The following is a 21,386-nucleotide window of genomic DNA, read 5'->3' as shown; positions in this document are numbered from 1 at the left end:
GATCCTTGTGTAAAACAGAGCAGGACAGAGAACAGAGGCTGCTCTAAGGTCGGTGGACCTGATGTAGTCTATAACCACCTTCCACATCATAGACTTACAACTTCTGCTTTCTTTCCCCCTGTCCTCCCCACTCAAGTTGTATTACACAATTTAAGGACTGGCACAGTTCCATATTCTCAGAGAGAGGAACAAACAAATTTTCCCATTTGTGAAAATCCTGCTTTGTATCTGATGTTTCAGAATCTTCTTAAATAAAGCCAGCAATTTATTATAGCTATAGCCAGTGCTCAAACTGAGCTAGAGTTCAAAGCTGCTAAGCTTCTTCATTCTTCTCAATGAGAGGAAAATCAGCATTTCCTTTGATTCTGGAAACAGAACTGGCTTATCCACATGACCAGAAAATCATGTGGGGCTCCCATAAGCAAAAGAAGCCTATAAAGCTGACATCTCCTCCACCCCACCTAAACACAATCCACCTATCTCAAAAAATGTGTGTTTTTCTTCATACAGACTCCCCTTTTTAAGAAGCTTCATACAGGTGAGACTTGAAGAGAGGAAGATCATGGTTGGAGGAGACCTTTTGTGCCCAAGGACCTGGCTTTCAGGAATAAAGGCTGCAGCCTGCCTGTCTGCTGTCAAGAAAATATCTCTTGACTGGAAAGGCAAGCATGCACTTGGCTAGCATTCCAAAAAGACAAGGTAAGCAGGAGAAAAAAACAGAAAGAAAACAAGAAAAACTACCAATAACCAAAATATGCTTTGAAAGGAAAGAGTAAGCAACTTTCTGCTTTGCTGGTAAATGACCTCCCAACATGGCCCTTTTATTTTCTATGATGCACGTTTCCCTGTTCCCTCTGCTTTTCACATGATGTTTGACTCTATTTCTCTAGGTTTACAGGAGCCAAGTTACAAATTGATATGATAAAGGGCAACACAAGAGGTGTGACTTGCAACATGTCACAGCCTTTGTAGGAAGCAAATTGGCACCTAAATTACAGTATTTGCATATTATAGTTAAAAAGGGAACTCAATTACTTGCTAAAGAAGGACACATTTGCTGTCTTTTAAAACACAAGCTTCTGCTTCCCTGACCTACCCACATTTCACCTCTGAGAAGCTGAGAAAAACTCTTCTGTCAAGACAAAATGGATGTCCTTATGCAAAAACCCAGAGTTAGCTCCTTGTACCAATCTTCTGGTATCCACAACTCCACATTTGCCATTTACACTTTGAAAGATGAGGGATCCACTGCCTTCTAAGGAAAGCTTTTGTGAAATTATCACCCCGCCTCCCACCATCAACACTGTAATATAGTAAATTAGTTTGTAATTGAATTTTTCTTATCATAGCTCTCCTCAGCAAGTTAGAGAGGCCTTTAGTACTAGTAATTTTTCTTCCCTAGAAGATATTTAGAATGTGGTTATCTGTTCCTCTTGAGTTTGTCAGGCAGACTAAGCTCTTTAAGCTGCAGAGCAAACTTTCTCCAGACAAAGTTTTGATGGAGAGTTTTTGCTTTCCTTTCTTTTTTTTTTTTACTTTCTTTTTTTTCATCTTTTGAAAGTGTCAGCACCAACAGAGGATGTCTTATCCTGGTACCTCTGTCATCGCCCTGGTCTGGCCCTCTCAGACATATGTCAGAGATTTGGTTTTAGACTTTTCTCCACAGCACTACATTCAGAGTTCATCTGCCAATTCCTGCCTCCTATGACCCCCTAGAATCCTTTCTAATCACTGCTTTCCAGATATTTCCACTATGTAAGTTTCATTTGTACAGATGGAGGTAGAAAGGGCTAAAACATGCTGTGCTGAGCTGCTTGCATCATTATTTCCAGCATTGAAACAGGACAGGGAAAGTGTCACCGAAGCCTAAAACACAGACATAGACACCGAAAGGAACAGGTGGAAAGAGGCTCCCTGCCTTTTCCTGACGCCTTTCCCTCTTTCCAGAAAGGTAGAAAGAGGTCCTCAGCAGCCTCAGACTGTTAATAATTACTCCAATGCTCAGTTAGTAATGACTTTTGCAATATTTAACATTTTCCTTATAGACTAAAGTCTAATTCTTCATTAATTTTTAAAAGAAAAAAAATTAAAGCGTGTTTTCAGTCTTCAGCTTTAAAGAAAATACTTGAAAGTATGACCATTGGGTTACATTAAATCAATAAAAACCTATCCAGAAGGCCAGAATCCCACCATTGTTTTGGATTTTCTTCATCTAGCGATTTTTAGGCAAATATCCTGACAGGAAAGGGGGAGGAGTGGGGCTGTCAGTACCGCATTCAATGAGTATAATTACACTGAAGTACTGCTAAGGGGTTTAGAGAGAGGGGAAAAATACTATTCCACAGAGTTAATATAAAGTGGGCTTTCATGTACATACAAACCCACAAGGAGCAAGCTACTGCCTGCTGAGACCTATTTGAGAGCCAAGGGATTGATCGGCCTCGGCCAGCCCTTGCTGGAGAGAAAAGCTGCAGTTGTGAATTACTGTAAAGCAGCATTCACATGATTGATGGGTTTACCCCCACCACCACATTTGTTTCAAAGATCCATTTTGTCTTCTGTGGTGACGGTGTGAATTAACCACACTCACAATGGCTGGCTGGATTTTGCAAGACCGATCCAAGGTCCTGGAGTTCGACGAGGCTTTTATCTCATGCAGCCGTGTGACTGGAAAATGGGGAAGGGATGCTATTTAACACCCAGGCTTCTGAGGAGCACCACAACATCAACCTCCTCAAAGAGTCTCTCTGCCATCACAGCAGCCAGCTCATGCCTGGGGAAGGAAGTCTTTGAAGGAGCTCTGCCTTTGATCTCCCTTGCAGTCTGATACTGCATCCACTTGTCCTTACAACCAAGGGACCATAAGGTGTATTTATTTAATCTCTTGTCTTTTTCACCCACTATGTTTTCAGCAATAGATTTTTTTTCCCCCTCCTTTTTCCCGATGAAGAGCAAGAGAAAGCCTGAACTCTGTATCTAGTAAAAGATCCAGAGAATCCACACAATTTGTGATGGGATTTCTCCTCAAAGCTCAGGCACTGCAAATTAATAGTTAGGATAGCAAGGAGAACGGGAGAGAACAATTACACAAGGGCCCAAATCATGGCCAGCTTTTAAAAATATCCTGAAATCTTTTGAATGGACAGCATGACACAAGAAGCTGGACTTTCATGAAAGCCCAATCACACACCCACCTGGGGTCCCACAGCATCCCAGGAACTGATTTTTCTGCCAGGAATAAATAAATCTGTGTCAGTTTCAAACTGCTCTGGACTCCTCACAGTTCCCTGGAAGGCACTACATACATGAATAACATTTTGTTTTCCTTTATGTGGTAAATAGGTTGCTTAAAAGAGAGGAAAAGAAAACCTCAGAAAACAAATAATAGCATTAAATACTATTAACTACAGCAAGTTTGCTGCACACAAGCAAAATGTAATCTTCCTACACACAACTCTGCCAAAGCATTTCACACTGCATCATTTCACTTCACTTGCCCTGGTCTTCCATAAAAACATCTCCTATCCTACAGCACTTCCTCTGTATTCACAGTCCTCTTCTACCCACAAGGATGAAAAAAAAAATAAAAAAAATGCATTTCTACTGCAGTCCTTGGTGTCCCTGTACTCACACCATTTCTTAATCACTACCTGCAGCATCCAGTGCTCCCCACAGAGTAAGAGCCCTTTTACCCAGCTCCACCATCCCAACAGCTGTCCCAAACCTGGCCAAAACCTGGTCTAAGAGCACAGCAATGCAGCTTGTTTTCTAACCAGTGTTAGGCCTGGGAGCTTCCCAGCATGTCCTGTCTATGTTTGTCACACCACACCAAAGTCCTCTCCTTGGGTTTAGAGCACCCTGCAATCAACCCTCTTTGGTCCTTTCATGGACACCATCCTCACCTGCCTTTACAGCTATGGTGGATGTACCAGGAATCACAAAGTCAAATGTTTTGAGACGTCTCTGCCTCTTCAGCAGCCTCCCCAGCTCCAAAGCAAGCCAGCCTCCAAAAAGGCAGATGCTGAAGTGGCACCAAATGGGGTCAAGCACATTGTAGCCACTACACCCAATTCTCACTTGGAAATTCTCACCCCAAAATGTGTCATAACTGAAAGCAGACACTAACCTCGTTGGTTAGTGTCTGTGCACCAAAGAGCCCATAGAGACCACAGTTACAGCTCAGCTGTCCTGGAGTGACTGGGTTAAAAGAGGAACACTCAGCACTCTTGGCAGCAAATAAGAACTGCTCTCAGACTGCCTCCTGCTACCATACATTTCCAAATCTTGTGTCTGTGCATTTTATTAACCCCAAAAGACAGTGGGCTCCATTTCACTGTGAAAAGCTCTCAGAAACTTTGCAGAGAAACTGATTTGTCCAGATCGTTTTGACTTTTCCTGACTTCAGTTGCTGTGATTTGCCTGTTATACACACCTGCTGTGTGCTCCACCACGCACACAGGGAGGGAGGAGAATGGGATCACTTGTAGGTTTTGCTGGGACCCCACAGAGCTGCTGGAAGCCTGCAAACCACACACATGGGAAAGCACACCATAAGACAATGTCCTGGACCCTGGGTGAGCCGTGGTGAGCACCAGAGCAGCAGAGAACACACTGCAGCTGTGTTAACAGGGTCACCAAATCCTCGAGAACAGTCCCACCAGACCAAGCTGAAGGGTCACTCCAGTCCCAGGAGGCTGGCAGTCCTTGTTTCTATCTGTCATATGGCAAAAGCATTTCCACTGAACTCTGATCAGCACACTTAAATTCTTCCCTCCCCCACAAATCCATGCAGCTTAGTGCAGTGGCATCAGCAGCTGGATGTCAAGCACAGGTGTGCTATTAAAAAAGGTCAGGTTATTTCATTTCCAAAGACTTTGCACAGGGGAGCACCTTTCAAACCGGGCATGTTTTTCCTCAAGTTCTACCTAAACAATGATTGACTTTAAGTAAAAGCTACTTGTTGTCCCCCCTTCATTTGCCACACTCAGAGGCATGGCAGGCAAATATTCTAAAAGCTCACCTTTAGAAGCAGGAGGTTCTGCAACCCCAGTTGGCTCCTGTCACTCCTGGTGCTGTGTGTGCCACAGCAAAACCTGTAAGGCATTTAGTGACTCACATGATGACAAGGAACACTAAGCCCTTGTGCCCATGCACAGCACCCTCCATAAAAGCCACTTGAGGCTCATCAAGATTAGGAATGAGCTCTTTCTTAAGTCCAGCCCAATCCAGTTAACAGGCTTATATGGAAATGCTGAGAGACAGGGCTGACAAGCGGCAATGCACCTAACTCACACAAACCACTTTGCTAAAAAGGAAGAACATGTGGGTGCTGCCTAGCTCAGGCTCACAATCGCCCCTTTCCTCTTCATATATTCCTTCAGGGATGCTTTTCTCTAAAGATATGAATTTAAAATGGCTTGGATGACCTTTGTGATTACTAATCACTGTTATAAATCTTGTTCCAGTAGCACAAAGAAAGAAAACCAACTGTTAAAGACAAACCCATTTCATACTTCCTGCTCAAATAGCCTTCCCTTCCTGCTCTTGGCATATGTTTGCATAAGTTGATTTTCTTCTGCTAAAAAGATGCTGGCATGCATCAAAATAGAAAAAAAAAAAGAATAAAAAAAAGCACAGAGATGTTTCAAGACTGCTTGTTGTGACATCAGCTTGTGATAAGACACCACTGTCCCATTTCTCCCATTCCATATGTGCACGGGAACGCAACCTGGGGAAAGCGTTGCACATCACCTGCTGAGGAGCAAGCACAGTGGCAGATGCCCAAGCCCTGCCCTCCCACCACTGCTGAGCATGTGGGATAGCTCCAAAATGAAGGCTGAAACAAAAGCTTCCTCTCTTTCAAAAAAGAGTTGCTTGGGGATTCCACTCCTAAAAGGTAATAAAGTACCTGCAACCTCAACTTACTAAGGCTTGAATTTCTGTGACAGGAATCAGAAAGGGGAGAAAGAGGGTAGATTAAACATCAATTTTACAAATAATATCAATAATTCCAGGAGTTAAATGAAAGACATTTTAGAAGCATAAGTGTTACTATGCGAAGTTAGTATTAACATAATTTTCTGTGAGATGTCTGGAGACTAAGTCAGCATCAGATAAACTGAACACAGTCAGACTTAAGGGAAAATGGGTAGTTTGCACAGGATATTGCACTTCTGACAACATAGTTGTTTCCAAATAGTTACCCATTTTCCACGATTGAAAAGCATCAGGGCAGCAAATTAGATGTATGTGGGCACAATTAGCTCACATTTCTAATATCACAAACAGCTTCCTGAAGCACAGTTTGTTAATTAACAGGTGGTAATTAGAAAGAAAAAAAAAACAAAAACCCAAACACACACCACCCTCCCCCCCACCTCCCTCAAGGCGGGAGCACAAAAACTGTTACATTTTACCACCAATCTAAATCACAATGACCCTATATACACATACACATTTACTTTTGTATATACATTTAGTTACTTTGGTGGACCTTCAGACACTTTCGATCAGGCTTTTTGCTAAACTGCTTGGAGGGAATCCTTCTAAAAGGGAAAAACATACAACATTGCACACAAACCAGCTAAGGAAGAAGTCAGAAGGACAAATAGGACTTTTCAAGCTTTCCTTGCAGGGAGATACAGTAGGTGAGTTTTCAAATAGAAATTTTGAGGGTGATAATATACAAGCCTCCAATTCAGACCAGGGCTGATCGATCTGAAATAGTTGGTGCACAAATTATGACATTACCATTTTCTATAAAGGTCAAAATATGATAATTTTTATAAATTTTTTCTTGTCAGTGGAATCAACTCACATGGTGGCAGTTAGTTTGAAGACTGCAGAAGGAAAATCTACAATGAGTAAGTCCCAAGCAATGAAAAAGAATTGATTAAGGAGTTAGGGCTGCTTCTAGACTTATTTCTAAAGTGAGGACTGCGGCAGCTCAGATACATTTCCACAGGATGCAAACATAGAATTCTCTCACACTCATTTGAAATCTTCACACCACAGTTACCACCTGATTATGGTGTAGGACTGGGAGGTCATTATCAGTGCTAAGAGAACCAGGTTTTAAAAAAAATCACAGAATCTGGGAGTTGCTCCTTTCTGTTCCCTGAGAGCCATCCTTTCAAAAACCATGCCAAGAATGAGCACAGATATTCTGAAATTATGCCAAAATGCAATAACTGATGATACTTCTGGTCAGTCAGGAAAAAAAAAACAAAAAAAAAACCAAAAAAAACCAAAATTACTTTGCCAATGTAGTTTAAGAATTTATTCACTCACAGAATATCTTTAAGAGAAAGAAAATGGAAATGCAGCTCAAGTGAAACTAATAGGAGAGAACAACTTTGGCAGGTGAGATGTAAAATGGAGATTAGGAGGTCCAAGAGCAGGGCTGAAGAACAGGGAAGCAAATGCATAGTGACAAGGAATAAGGCATTCCTTAAGCAGATGGGAGACTGGAACTCCAGAAGAGCTGGTGGCTCCTGCAGACTCTCCCGACACAAAGTCAGTGAGGGCAGAAAGAGAGATTGCACAGAAGTTAAATGGCTCCCCTGCTTCGGTTTTCACTTCAGAGCAGGGGAGGGAGATGCAAGGCCCAGGGTTATACAAGTAAAGAACTTGAGGCAGAATGGCCAGACAGAGTTAGGGGAAATAAAATAAAGCAAATGAAAAAAAAGAAACTACTTGAGAAATTTGACTGCACTAAACTGCATTTCCAGAGCTGAGAAAAGCCAGTCAAAGGCAAGTGTAAACCAGCTGAAATAGGAGCCCCACAAACCAGAGAAGCCTAAAAAAGCACATTTCTCACAACGATAAATCATGCCTCACTAACCTACAAAAAGGCTTTAAAAACACATCCTGACCATTTTTCACTAGATGCAAATTGTTCATATTTTCAAAGACTTTGAAACTGTTAGGAGAGCTTTGTCATCTTTGGGACAAGACAAAGGTCTTGTCACTCTTTCAGTATTAGCCAAGGAACAGAGACTCCCAGGATAAGAACAATATTAATTTTTTCATACAGAAGGGAGATTTTTTAGCACCCAAAGTACTGCCTAGCATCACAAGGCCACAACACAGGGTGCCCATAGAATGTGGTGTTACCCAACAGTATGAGGGTCCTCATTCTCTCAACTATCCAGGCAACTGGATAGCAACAGGCAACTGGACAACACAAATACCAGATAAAATTCACCACAGACATATTGAAGTCTAATGGGAAAAAAAAAACAACAAAAGAAAAAAAATTATCTGCTTCCTTACCACTATACACTAGTGACTACTGACCTAACTCCTAGACATCAAAACAATTCTGTAGACAGATGATGTCACATCCCTGTGCTTAGCAAGAGTCATTTCAGAGTAGACACTTTGGAACAGCACTTCTAAAATTGTGAACTGCAATATGAAAAAACTACTGTGAAATTAAAATTACAGAATGCTGGGTTAAATTTCAGCTAAATGTGACTGCTAGAATAAGGGCGTGAATTGTGAACACACTTAGAAATAAAGAAACTGAAATATTCTGTTGATTTAGGGCTAGGCATGGGGCTCTAAAAGGCTATTGAAAATGAGAAACATGAGAGAATGTGTAATATTTATGAAAGGTGACCTACTGCACTATTTAAATAGAAGAGAGATTAAAGCAAAGACAAGTTGAGGTTATGAAAATAAGGGCATTATAGACACATGAATTCAAAAATAAGACTCAGGAAACCTCAGCTATTCAGAGTAATGAAAATACATCTTCAAAACCAAAACAGATTGCTTGTGGTTTATCTGCCAAGGGGAAAACGCCTGTCAGGTCTGTCCACATTTAAAGCTAAGGAAGATGAACACTATTTGCAAAGAGTTTTAAGAAATCCACATTAGCCTGGTTTCACAGAACTCAACCCATGCTCTTCCATCCACTTCCACATCTTTTACAACTGGACTGAAGAGAGTGGTCCATGCCTTGGGAAAAGCCAGGCCTAATTCACAGAATTCTCCAACTCTGTAGCTGCTACAGAAGCACTTTCTGCCTTCAGTGGTTGAGCTCTGCAAGGCAGCAAACCTGGGACCATACAGGAATCTGAGCATGGAAACCAGAGTTCACCTGGGATCAGCAGCTGCAGCTTAGAAGTTCTGCTACTCCAAAAAGTATTTATGCCTAGAATATATTTTTTAAACCTGAAGGAATAGAAGACAGATATAAATGAGATTAAAAAAATATCCCCTTCATTTCATACCAATCACACTTTGCATCAGGCAGTGAAAACCAAGCTTATTCTCTGCTAAGGGCACTGATCAAAGGCTAAAATGTTTTTTGCAACCAAAGTTATGATCATATGGGGAGAATAAAAAGAAAGAAAAAAGAAAAAAAATTCAAAGCACCGTGTCCTGTGAAGCAATTGAAAAGGACATGCACAAGTTTTGGGGGGAAAAATGAAACAAAACTTGTATTTTTCTTCAACTCTACAATAATAGTAGTAATAATTGTAAGTAACAATTATGAATTATTTATACTGTTTACAATTATTTTGTAAATAGACAATTTTATAGTACCTCATAATTATCACAATTGTTTAAAAATGTTTACAAATACTACACTTAGATTCTAATTCTCAAAGGTATGCTTCGAAGAAAATTTTCAATGGCTCAGGAAAGGAGAAACTTGAGAAAATGCTCCTCGTTGCCCACTGCTGTATGCTATAGCACTTATTTCTGAGACATCACAATCATAAAAACGTCCTAATGAAGGGCACGAGCTGGACACTACAGGGCACCGTGAAGAGCTTACTGTAGCCAGTGTCTATCTCATATAAGTTCTCATATAAGTTCTTGTTTCCATCTCTCAATACCCATTAAGTGCTGGAAGTGTTCAGATGCAAACTAGAATTCCACTGACCTGGAACAGAAATCATGGATTCATTAACTCAAAAATTTCCATTTCGATAAACCTAAGATGAAATATTTCAACCTCAATTTTTCTTGACCTCAGACAGATAGCTTACACTTCACAGACTTCTCCTGCTTTGAGTTTTTTGTTTGTTGCAGTTTAAATAAGACAAGAAATTCCCACCCACAATTACTTGAGAAATCTCAGTTGGTAAAATCCCAACTGGAATCAGACTCTTATTGCACATGCTGTAAGTGTCAATGCATAAAGATGTGAACTTGTCATTTACAGTACATGGTGCACAATTGGTAAGTCTAAAGTTATCTAACACATTTTTGCTATGCATCCCTACATTTTTTTACGTTTCTCCAAGCAGAGACTTGATTTTGGTGGGTGTGTAAAGCATGATGTCAGGGCAAAGTTTATGCACACCTCTCTCTTTTCCTCTATAAAAACACACACCTGCCATACCCACTCATCCTATGGCTGTGCTTAGCACAGGAAAGAGGGGCTCTTATTTAAAGGAATTTCATACACAGCCATAAATAATTCAAACTAAAATATAGTACAGAGCAATTAAATGAACACAGTAGATGCAGTAAGATGCCCAGCTGTATTTTTTACGTCCTTTTCTTGGGTGGGAGTGTTCTACCTAGTACTACACTCAAAAGCTCTCACCCTTTGGGAAGATCAGTACAGAGGTGCTGGATTTGGGCACAGAGGAACAGCCAAAGAAAGGCCAGGACCATGTGGGACACTGTCCCACCAAGCAAGAAGAGGTGATTGTGAATGTTAACTCAGTTACAAAATACTGAAAGCACCTATAAGTATTCTTTAAAGCAGCTTCAAAAGAACTTTTCTGGATCAATATTATGAGTAAGAACAGGAAGTTCACACACTTTTCCTCCCATTCCCATCCCTTTTTGAACTTTGTATTTTTTTTCCATCATGAAAACATTTTTCCATCATGAAAACAAATTTTGCAGGTAGTTACGAACAGAGAGAGAAGGCGTTCCCCTCTCCCCCATATTTCTGATTTCAGTCAACTTTACAAATCATTTCAGATGTTAAGACCAGAAGATTTCTCCTTTCAGGGACAAAACCAAGAGTTGATCCCAGTGGGAAGACAGTGGCAGCCTCCACCTCTGACCAGGATAAACTCAGAACCTTCAAGGCACCAGCTTCTCATCCAGGGAGAGGTTTGGCCAGGGGTTACACAGCCCAGACTCTGCTTTGGAGAGGTATGGTTATTAACATGGACTGACAGAAGCAGTTTACACTGGAAAGTGGAGGAGAAACCCAGCTAATCATTAGTTTGACTTAATAAAAAAAAAAAAAATTAATACAAAAGCAGTTTATGCTTAAACATGTGTCCAGAAAAATACCAAGTGAAGCTGTCAAAGGCCCCATTGTAAATGTATTGATATAAAACTTTTCACAAGAGCTTTCATCCCATGGACCTGAACACATACTGTGCCATCAGAGAGTTTTATTTCCACTAACTGTGTTAAACTTATAAATGAAGTTTGTACAATCAACCAAAGATTTCACACACACTCCTGCACTTACTTTGTCTAATTTCACTGTTCTCAGTGAGGTAACTCAGAGCCCATAACGATGTTCCAACAACACAAAGACTACAGCTCAAATTAGAAGTGATGGAAGGAAGAGAACAGCACCTCTTAAAACACATGCACCTATAATCCCAATGACCACTCAATATTAATGAGTACAAAATACAAATTAAAACCCATGCCCCATTTAATGGCAGCCTCTTGAGCTAACAAACATGAAGGGAGAGGAGCTTGTCTTTTCTTCTTCACCACCCCATAAATACAGTTTCCCATGGTATTTGCAAGCACAGCAAAGACCAGATTCAATGCAGATACCCCTACTTAGGCAGCCCATAATCCCCACAGCTCCTTACAAATCCTCTGCTGGTGGATGGTCTATTTGGGATTAGTTCTTGCAGGAAAATGAGAGCAACCTTCAGGCTCCTCTGAACTCTGCAGGTCTCTGGTCAAACTGGCCAGAGGATCATCGTACCATAACCAGCTCCCACATGGGTTTCTGATTTGGTTTCTGGAGGTTTTTGGTTTGGTTTTGGGCAGGGGGGGTGGGTTTGTCCTTCTGCTACATAAATAAGCCTAGAAGAGGAGGAGGCCCAGAGCACAGAACAAGTATGCTAATGCCATATCATACCAACTGCCATGCCAACAGCAATCACACACACACGCCTGCTCACACGCTCCTGCCAAAGAATCACTTCAGCAAACATCAACTACAGAGATTAGCAAAAGCATCTGACAACGCGCAAATCGGACAAGAAACACGGGCTGAAGGGACAGCTTAGCAAAGCAAGGATTTAGTAAGTGAAATGACATGAAGTTCCCGAATCAAGGCTTGCAGCGTTTTTGGAAGACTGCTGAAAATCCTATCTGTTGGTTAGTAGATTTTTTCCATCCACCCGTCCCTAATGCATATCAGCTGCAGCCAGACAGGCTTCTAATAAAAGCAAGTGACTCTTGCACAAAGGAAAACATCTTGCTGGCCTCTGGGAAGGCAGCAATCCAAGCAAACAACCAGGCACTCAGGTGGCACAAGGTATTGGGAAGCAACCATGGCATCTCAGGGGCTTTTCAGCACCACAAAGCAAGCTAAATCCCTACAGTAAAAGACTGGGTTTCCAGCTGAAACCATCCTAGACAGAATAAACTTCAAACTATTGAATTTGAGTGGAGTGGGGAGGCTACTTTTAAACGTGTAATTTTCATTGCTCGAAACTAAAGGAACAAAGTGTTTTCCTACCAGATTTAAGGCAGAATATCAGAACAATCTATTATCTCTAATTTACTAAAAAGATGCTTCACTTCAAAGGCACTTTCAATGAAAGCAATGAGATTCTGCTGCAAGAAGCACAACAAGAGTCACAACCATTTAGCAATATTATAGCACATTTGTGTCTTATTTTGAAGAATTTGTTGCCAAAACAAGGGAGGGGGTACTCTTTCTAAATCATAGACTGAATTATATATTCCTTATTCTGATGCAGCTCTTGCTGCAGCATCAACTTTGCCTGAATAATGTTTGTAGGACTTGTGTCTGGTTAAATATTAATCTCTGCTACACAGCAAGAATATGATTTCTAGTGAGCTGAAAATGAACTAAATATTGAAATGGAAGAAGCTTGGTTGTCTGAAAGCAAGCTGTGACTTCGTAGCGCCATTGCACAGACATCAGAACTGCCATCTTTCTACCAAGGCTATTTCTAAATCACTTCCTATCTTACTTTCAAAGACAATGAACTTTTCTTAAGAGGTCTGTCCCTTACCATCTGACAAAGTGCCTAAACAAACATTACAGAAATGTTAAAATGGGCACTTTGAGACAATATCACTCTTCCCACCGTTGCTCACATGCTGTAAACCTGCTAAAAAAAAAAAAAAAAAAAAAAGGAAAAAAAGACGGAACTCCTAAATTAGTTACCTTTAAAAACAAAGTTTTTGATATAACAAATATCCTTCCACGATGTATTGAGCACATTTTGGATGCTCCTATCACAGAGGAAAAGATGCTACAGACTGTGAGCCTTCTGTTCTTGGCTACAGATGGGTGCATACATTTGCATTGCACTACTAAGGCTCCTTTGCACTTCGAGATACATGATGTGTGAGGAGTAGAGCTAAAAAATAAATACATACATAAATGAATCTGTTGTTCTAGTGATCCAGTAGAAACAAGGAAGCCTTAAATGCAAGAGCCATATCATCTTTAGCTGGTTATAAAACTAATGCCACTATTTGCACGGCTCTGAGGAGAGAAAGAAACAAAAAAGAACAAAACAGGTTTTGTGCCTGATATCCACTGGAACTGAATCTGAGAAGTTAGTTCAGCTATTTCTGTGCAGGGAGCCTTTGGCTTCCACAGATACACATATATTTACTGTTTGTGTCAATGCACAAGGAATTCCATGTACACGTGGAGTCAAATTATCTGTTCTTCTGCTTTTTTAATACTTAGGGACAGAAAAGGCAAGAGTTAGATGCAGTTAGCAAAGTCAGACGATGAAGACAACAGCAGAGTTTTCTCTGTGCCTTCATGAGCTCAGAAGATCAAGACCAACTAAGCACTCCAGCCTAAGAAACAGTCTACCTCTACCTCATAGTCCTGTGCCTGTCCCCACTCAGCTGGACCAGCCTCCCTAAAATACCTGAGCATCAGCCCAGATGTGTAAATGAGGCCTTCAGAAGGAAAGCAGAGCCCATCCAGTCTTGTCCCTCCAAATTGCTCTGTCTGGTTTTACTCTTGAGAGGAGAGTTTTTGTACAGGTAGGGAATAACTCCCAAAATATCGTTTGAAGATGGCAAAAATTCTCTTTCATTTATGTGGTTAGTAAGTTACATGTAGACCAGTGTCAAAATAAGGATTTAGACTGAGGTATTAGAGAATTTTTCCTCTTTCTCTTCTCTCCCCACAGCCATTTGACACTGGTTTTATCCACAACTAAATGGGGGATGTTTACAAGGTCCAAGCTATGCTGAAACTGTGTAGAAACTAATGAGGAAGGAAGATTTTTATAATGCTCTCGTGAAACATTTAATGAGCTCTAAAATAGTGCTGGCAGGCCTCAAAGGAGAAAGGCCCAGTTCAAAATGGAACTTTGCAGTTTACTAAATGGCAGTGTGCAGGAGCCCTAAGCACTATTTATTTTCAAAGACTATTTTTATCAGAAAATACCCAACTCCTGTAACACTCCTCTGCTCTAAAAGTCTCTACCCCTCTGTTGCAGCTGCCATGCAGTCAGTGGCACTTGCCAAGCAATGTGCTCTAAGGCCCAAAATAACACATTAATTTTTTTTTTTTTTAATGTAATGGAACTGGATTTTGCCTCAGATATAGTTAGCTCAACTCCTCACCTCCAAAGGTCACCCCCACTGAAACCAGAATGTGCCACTCCAGAAAGGCAAGAGAGGGCTTTTTGGAGTGGAGGGATATGGTGAGGGTGAAAATCCCCTGGCTTTATCAGGAATACAGCTCGCTCTTTATTACATTCCCATTCCCCCTTCTCATCTCCCATCAAACTGCCTACAGCTGTGTTCTCTCAATCTTCAGCCTGAAAGACATGAAAAAGCAGTCTGCAAGACGACTACAGCTTTTTCAAAAGTCACTCCCACACATAGAGACAAGGAAGGAAATAAAAAAGTCAAAAAGTAAGAAAATCATCACAGTGCCACTGCAGAAGGTAGAGCCAAATATTTTAAATTGCACAATGATCCTGTTTCTTGGAATAAAAGAAGGTGAGACCTATTGGCCAAGCTTGTCTAGTTAGGGGAAGTCCTGATGACCCTTTCTACCATAAGGTGAAACACTGCTGAAACAAACTGAACTACTTTAATACCACCACCTGCAACAGGTCCTTTTAAGTCTTCAAGGTCCTTACTTTTCACTAGAGAAAAAAAATGTAGGAGCCTGAAGAGAGTCTGAAAAGTATTGATGAACTTGGCATCACAAGACCAGTTCTTCTGGCGACTCAGAACAAGAAGAATATTAAGAAGCAAATTCCATACTGACTGCCAGCTCTTATTTCAAGGGCTGGATCAAGCTCATGTTAAAGGTAGTGGGATTAAAGAGTTCTTCAGCTGATGGCCACTTCTGTTCAACCTAAAATCAACAGTTTGCAAAGCATATTTAAATTTCTAAAAAATCGACACGGTCTTTATTTAGTGCCCAATACTGCTGAGACGAGTACCAAGCAGTCAGTGTCCTGAAATGCAGTGACACTCAGAAGATGTGCCTTTTCTCATCTGGCTTCACTGCTGCTGCGTCGGTCCACAGAGACGCCGCCATACCATTTCTTACGCAACCACTCTGCTCTGTGGGTTATTGTAGTAAAACAAAAACATCCACATTACAGAAGGAACTGCTGGCTCCTCTAATTCCATTTTTCCACAGTGCCTCAGCTGAAGAAATTGATGTCAGACAACTGCCTCAAATTTCCCCAAACTCCCCTCAAATACACATTGAGCACTCGACAATGCCCACTTTTCTATTTTCCTCTCCACGGCTCCATTGGAGAGGACCCTCTGTGCATTCAGAGCAGCACAATGAAGAATGATTTCCAAAGCAGTAACTTGGAGCCATTGAGACTTGGATATCTTCAAAATGACTCTATTGTGCTCAAAGGATTCTAGACTACCCCAGCTACTCCAGAAAAAGAGTCTTTCTCCCTTTTCTCAAAACATCCATCCCTTGAGCCATCCCTGGAGTGCATTGTTGGGGCCAATTCCTTAGTGCAGCAAGTTCCATCAGTCAAAGCTCAACAGATACAAATAATATCAGGATATGGATATAAATTAGTGCGACAGACCCTAAATAGTTTTGACAGGTTTAGTAAGTATATATAGCGACACAGAATGCTATTCCTGCTGTCAGACATCAATATGTAGACAGAAGATTGGGGGCACCATGGAAACTCAGAGACATAAGAGCGGTATTGATTGGATAGAAAACGAGGCTGCAATTTAAGCTTAAGGCTGCCAGAGATGCCAAGAATGGAGAATGACCTCCAGCAGTGAATTTTCAGCATAAGCTCCCTGTGAACAAGCCAGTCCAAGAAGGATAAATCAGGGACAAGCTCACCAGGGATATGGCTCAAGCGAGTGTCGGCTGCCCTAAGCAGATGAGAATCACTCTATGTGTGCACGCGTTACAGTGACCTAGTTCGTTCAAAGACAGCATTTTGTATGGTTTATTATGGAGCCTTGGAACAAAGAGATTTCCTCAATTAAAGTCCTGAAATGCATCCTCTAAATGAAAATGCTTTTGATACACTGATCAGCAAGAGGTTGTAAATATCCAAGCAAAGCATACATTGTTAAAGACCAATTCCCACAGAAAATGCCACAGTTGGGAATGTAGGTAATGAGGGGGCCTGAACAGAGCAGAAGCAATGAGCCATGCCAGCTCCATCCCTAATGCCCTAGTCTTACACTAAAACACTTGTTATACCATAACACTAGATAAATTGTATTTTCCTTGACAAAAAAAACCCAATACACACAAACACACACACAGAAAAAAAAAAAATTGTACAAGTTCAATGAGTGCATTTCCAGAGCTCCTGTAAAGAATTATTTTTAAGTTATCTAAGGATTCAGGAACAACCATTCCCAGAATGAGCAAGAAGAAACAGAGGACGTGTCAAGGAAGTACCTTGCCGAAGCCATAACTGCTGGAAGTTCACTAAGTAATAATATTCACATTTGTGGCAGAAAGATTAATCTACACAAAACATCCATCAGTACAGCTGTGTCAGGAATAAGATAAGCTTCCCAAGTGTCCCCAGTGTCAGGCATATGGAACTGGGATAGCAGCACTATGTTTTGTAATCCTATAGTAAGACAAACCCTTCTGCTGGCAAGGATGCATCAGCCACAGACTGCATCTCAAATAACTGGGGATAGACATCTGGAAAATTGCAAAAAAAAACGTTTTTCTTAGGCCACTTCTACACTATAAACAAATATTTACCATTTGTAACAGAAAGATTTGTTGCTGGCTTCTCTTTTTCCCCCACCCAAGAGCTGGCTCTGGAGTAAAGTCGGTGAGTCTCTGTCTTTCACCCAAAGCTTCATACATGAAAAAAATCACTGGAGAGTTTAGCTTAGCCAGGAGACAAGTGTATGTTAAATCTCCACTTTCCTTCTCTTTAGCAGAAGTCACTAAATTATGCAGCAGGAATTGTTTTTGCTGTTTTTTAGAGTCAATAATAGGGGTTTGGGTTTTTTGGGTTTTCTTAGTCCAATGAAGTACCCTCTCCATGCACTTCCAAATTTTCTTTCCTACAGCAAACTAACAAATTTTGTCACAAATACACCAGTTCCTTTTTCTCTTCGAACTATTTCTCATGATCAAAAGTTTAGACTTCTTTTTTTTTTTTTAATATTTATTCCTTTTCAAGGAAGAAAACTGAAACAAAACAAACACATAGAAAAATTAAATTTGTTTTGTAATCAGCTCAAGAACACTGCTCAGAACACTTAAAAACCCAAGTATTTCTTTGTAACAACTTTTAATTTCATTCCCTCTTTCTCTCTCCATCCCTTCCCTAATACAGTAAGTTACGCACACAGTCTATTTCTTGTTCAGAAAGTTGAGTTTTGCTAAAAAAAAAAAAAAAAAAAAAATATCAGCGCTCAAAGGGAAAACAAGGTAAGACATCATCTAAAGAGCTGATGAGCCACAGGTAAAATGTTCCTCTACCATAATACAAGTCATTGCAAGCAAACAGGATCCAGCTAAAACACCACCATCCATAGCCACAGGGTAATCTCACAGGGGAAGATTTAACTCCTGTCACAAACAATTCCCCAGCGCTTCCAAGAACCAGCCCTTCTGTCGGGTGCACATCCCAGCAGCCAGCTCCCGAGGGTACCACGAGCTCAAAGCACAGCAGACATTCAGCACCAAGGCAAAGCCTTCCACTGGCAGCGTGGAAGAGAGGAGCGACAGGCAAGTGGAAATTGTAAAAGGAGCGGATAAACTCCCGCAGAATGAACACTGCCTCTCCCCTACGAAAAGTTGTACTTTGAAAAAGGAGAGAAGAAAGGGGGTAAGGAGTTAGAAGCACCGAGGCTGGAGACCATGAAACATTTGCAGAACATGTAAGTTCAACGAAGAGGAAAATGTGTTTTCACCATCGTTAACTCAGATTTTCCCCCATCCTATCCCACCCCCGAGGAAAGAAAAGACACAAACTACCGACGGCAGTTTTAGATAGACCTATCAGCACTTGCTAGATTTACTTGTTTCACCAGAAGTAAACTAGGGATAAGAAGGCAAAGTCCCAGGAAAAATATCAGCCGAAGAAGCGCTGGGTCTGAAGGTACAATTTAAACTCGCGAGTCTCAGCCGGGACATTCCTGGCACAGGATAACTGGGACCCGCACGGGTTTTGCCGCTCCGCTGCCCTTTTGTCCTCTCCAAGCGGACCTGCCCGAACACTCCTGCCTCCTTTCCCCGCTGGGTCCCGTCACCCACCGCCACCCGTGTCCCTGCCAGCCCGCAGCGGCATTAAACTCTGCAGGGACCGGCCGGGGCAGCGCTCCCCTCGCTGTCCCGCTCCTGCTCCTGGCCGCTGGCAGAGCTCAGCCCCGCCTGCCCCTGTGCCAGGTGTCTCCGGGGCTCAGGTGCGCTCCCACCCAGCCCCGCGGAGCCCTGCAGGGCCAAGCGTCCCGGAGCCAAGCAGGGTCGGGGGGAAGCGCTTCCCGCTCTGCCCCGGGGGGACGAGCGCTGAAGGCACCATTCCCCGGGCAGAGCCCGGCATTCCCCGGGCAGAGCCCGGCAGTCCCCGCCGCCGCCTCGGACTTACTTCGGGAGGCAAAAAGCTCTTCTCCCGCAGCTGAAAGGGGCGAGCCTGGAGCGTCCCCGGTGAGCAGCGGCCGGTTCTGCTGCTGCTGCTGCGGCCGCGCGTCCCTGCGCTCCCCCACGGACGGGCTCCCGGCCGCCGCCTCACGCCCGGCTCCCTCTCCCGCCGGAGCCTTCTCGCCGAGCTTTTTATACTGCAGGCAGGGAACCTGATCCGCGCTTTGACTCGGCGGAGCCCGGGCTGCGGCGAGAGGAGGGAAGGAAGGCAGGCGGGCGCCGGGCAGAGCGAGCGGCCGCGCTGCCCCCTCGTGTGATGCGGAGGGGGCGCGCCCGCCGGGCGGGTCACCCGCGGGGCAGCCTCGCCCCCGCAGGGGCTGGGCGGTCGGGGGCGGGACGGGGCCGTGCCTCCCCTCCCCTCCCTTCCCCTCCCTTCCCCTCCCCTCCCTTCCCCTCCCCTCCCTTCCCCTCCCTTCCCCTCCCCTCCCCTCCCCTCCCCTCCCCTCCCCTCCCCTCCCCTCCCCTCCCCTCCCCTCCCCTCCCCTCCCCTCCCCTCCCCTCCCCTCCCCTCCCCTCCCCTCCCCTCCCCTCCCCTCCCCTCCCCTCCCCTCCCCTCCCCGGTGCGGAGTTGCTGCAGCGCGGGTCGCCCCAGAGTTCCTCCTGGGCTTGTTAGCCCAGGGACCTCGCCCTCCTCTTCATCACCCAGGCGGAGGGACAGGCACCTCGCCCTGCAGCCCGGGACTTCAGCTGCCCTTGCAGGTACAATCGCCCACGGCAGCTTTTGCCCTTGGCTGTCAGAGTTTAGAGCGCTCTCACTGCGGCCTCGCTAACTTCCAGCTCGCCGTTCTGACCACGGGAGTGATAGGCTGGAAGTACTGCTAGGGAGTGGGAAACAAGAAAATAAATAAATAAAAAATTAAAAACCCACAGCCTACCCCCTTCTCCCCCAACCCCCCAGCCCCCTGCCCCCAGCTTTTAATTTCAGCTTGGCCTAAAAGTGCTATGAGAACAACTTTTGCCATGCCATTTCAACACTTCTGGTCATAGCGGTTGCTGGAGTTGTATCAGGGCATTCATTTAGGAGCAGGCTTTTCCAACTTTTAGGTTCATTACACCCACTGAATAAGAGTGTTCCCCAATCCACAGCTTAATTTAAAACTAAGTGGACTTGTTCCAAACTCCAGGCAATTTCTGCGTAATTTTCTCTCCCCAGAGCAAGTCCCTGCCTTCACTCGAAAGACTGGGCCCATTCACTGCTTGAGTCTCAGCTGGGTTTGCAGCTTGCAGCTCTTGCTCCAGGTTTGCACAGAAATCCAGTTCAGATTCCCCTCCTGTTTCCAGAGGAATGAGCTAAAAAAGTAATTTGTCTGGCACCGTACACATTGCATCATCTAACACCTACCATCTGTGACAATGAAAAGCACTGTACAGCCAGTCCCAGCGCAGGCAATTGCACTCACCTGGAGTCCCTCTTAGGAAAGTAAACTAACCCCTTCCATCCACACCTTGGCATCTTCTTTTCATCACACAGTTATGTGTTCAGTCCTGGCATGGCTGTTCAGGATTTGCACCACCAGCAGGTTTAATGACAGTGATGTAATTTAAAACAACAAATTTGATTTGCAGTGTGAAGTGATGGCTTGAGACGGAGAGAATATCCTTTCTAGCAGCTGGATGAGTGGAAAGGAGCACTCAATAGCATTTGTGTTTCAGAGCATGCAAGGCTGAATGAATGCCTGCTAGCCAGCTTGCACCTTCCTGAGGTCTTCTCAGTGAAATCTGGCAGCGCGGTGCTAAGCACAACAAGCATCTAGACAAAGAAACCTTCCATCAAAAAACACCTGGTTTTGGTTGACACTTTTCAGACCCAAGAAATTCTCCACGTAACCACCACAGCACATTTCAGATGATCAGTCCTTTCTGAGTAACAAAGTACGAAAGAGAACAATGGCTCTAAATCCACCTTGATCGAAACCAAAACAGATTGCATCAGAATGGGCCAACAGATTTCTCACTTTCTTCTCAGAAATCTGAGTCTTAGCCAAAACACTGCAAGTTTAGCATTTTCATAAAACGCTGGAAACTTTGCAGCAAACAACTGCTTTTCACAAAGATGTGCACGATGTTAGAAGCC

At 43.2% G+C, this 21,386-nt stretch overlaps 1 protein-coding gene across 1 annotated transcript in view; it reads right to left on the bottom strand.

Moving 5' to 3' along the window:
- LOC131592203 (pleiotrophin-like) overlaps positions 1-19,576 on the bottom strand; it is a 75,818-nt gene extending 56,242 nt beyond the window's left edge. Inside the window, exon 1 of the mRNA XM_058863563.1 lies at positions 19,260-19,576. The gene's annotated coding sequence lies outside the window, so the exon portion shown is untranslated. The remainder of the gene's footprint in view (positions 1-19,259) is intronic.
- Positions 19,577-21,386: the final 1,810 nt, after the last annotated feature.

This window comes from Poecile atricapillus, chromosome W, assembly GCF_030490865.1.
Source record: "Poecile atricapillus isolate bPoeAtr1 chromosome W, bPoeAtr1.hap1, whole genome shotgun sequence".
NCBI classification, from domain to species: Eukaryota; Metazoa; Chordata; class Aves; order Passeriformes; family Paridae; genus Poecile; species Poecile atricapillus.
This window is presented reverse-complemented; position numbering and strand designations above follow the sequence as displayed.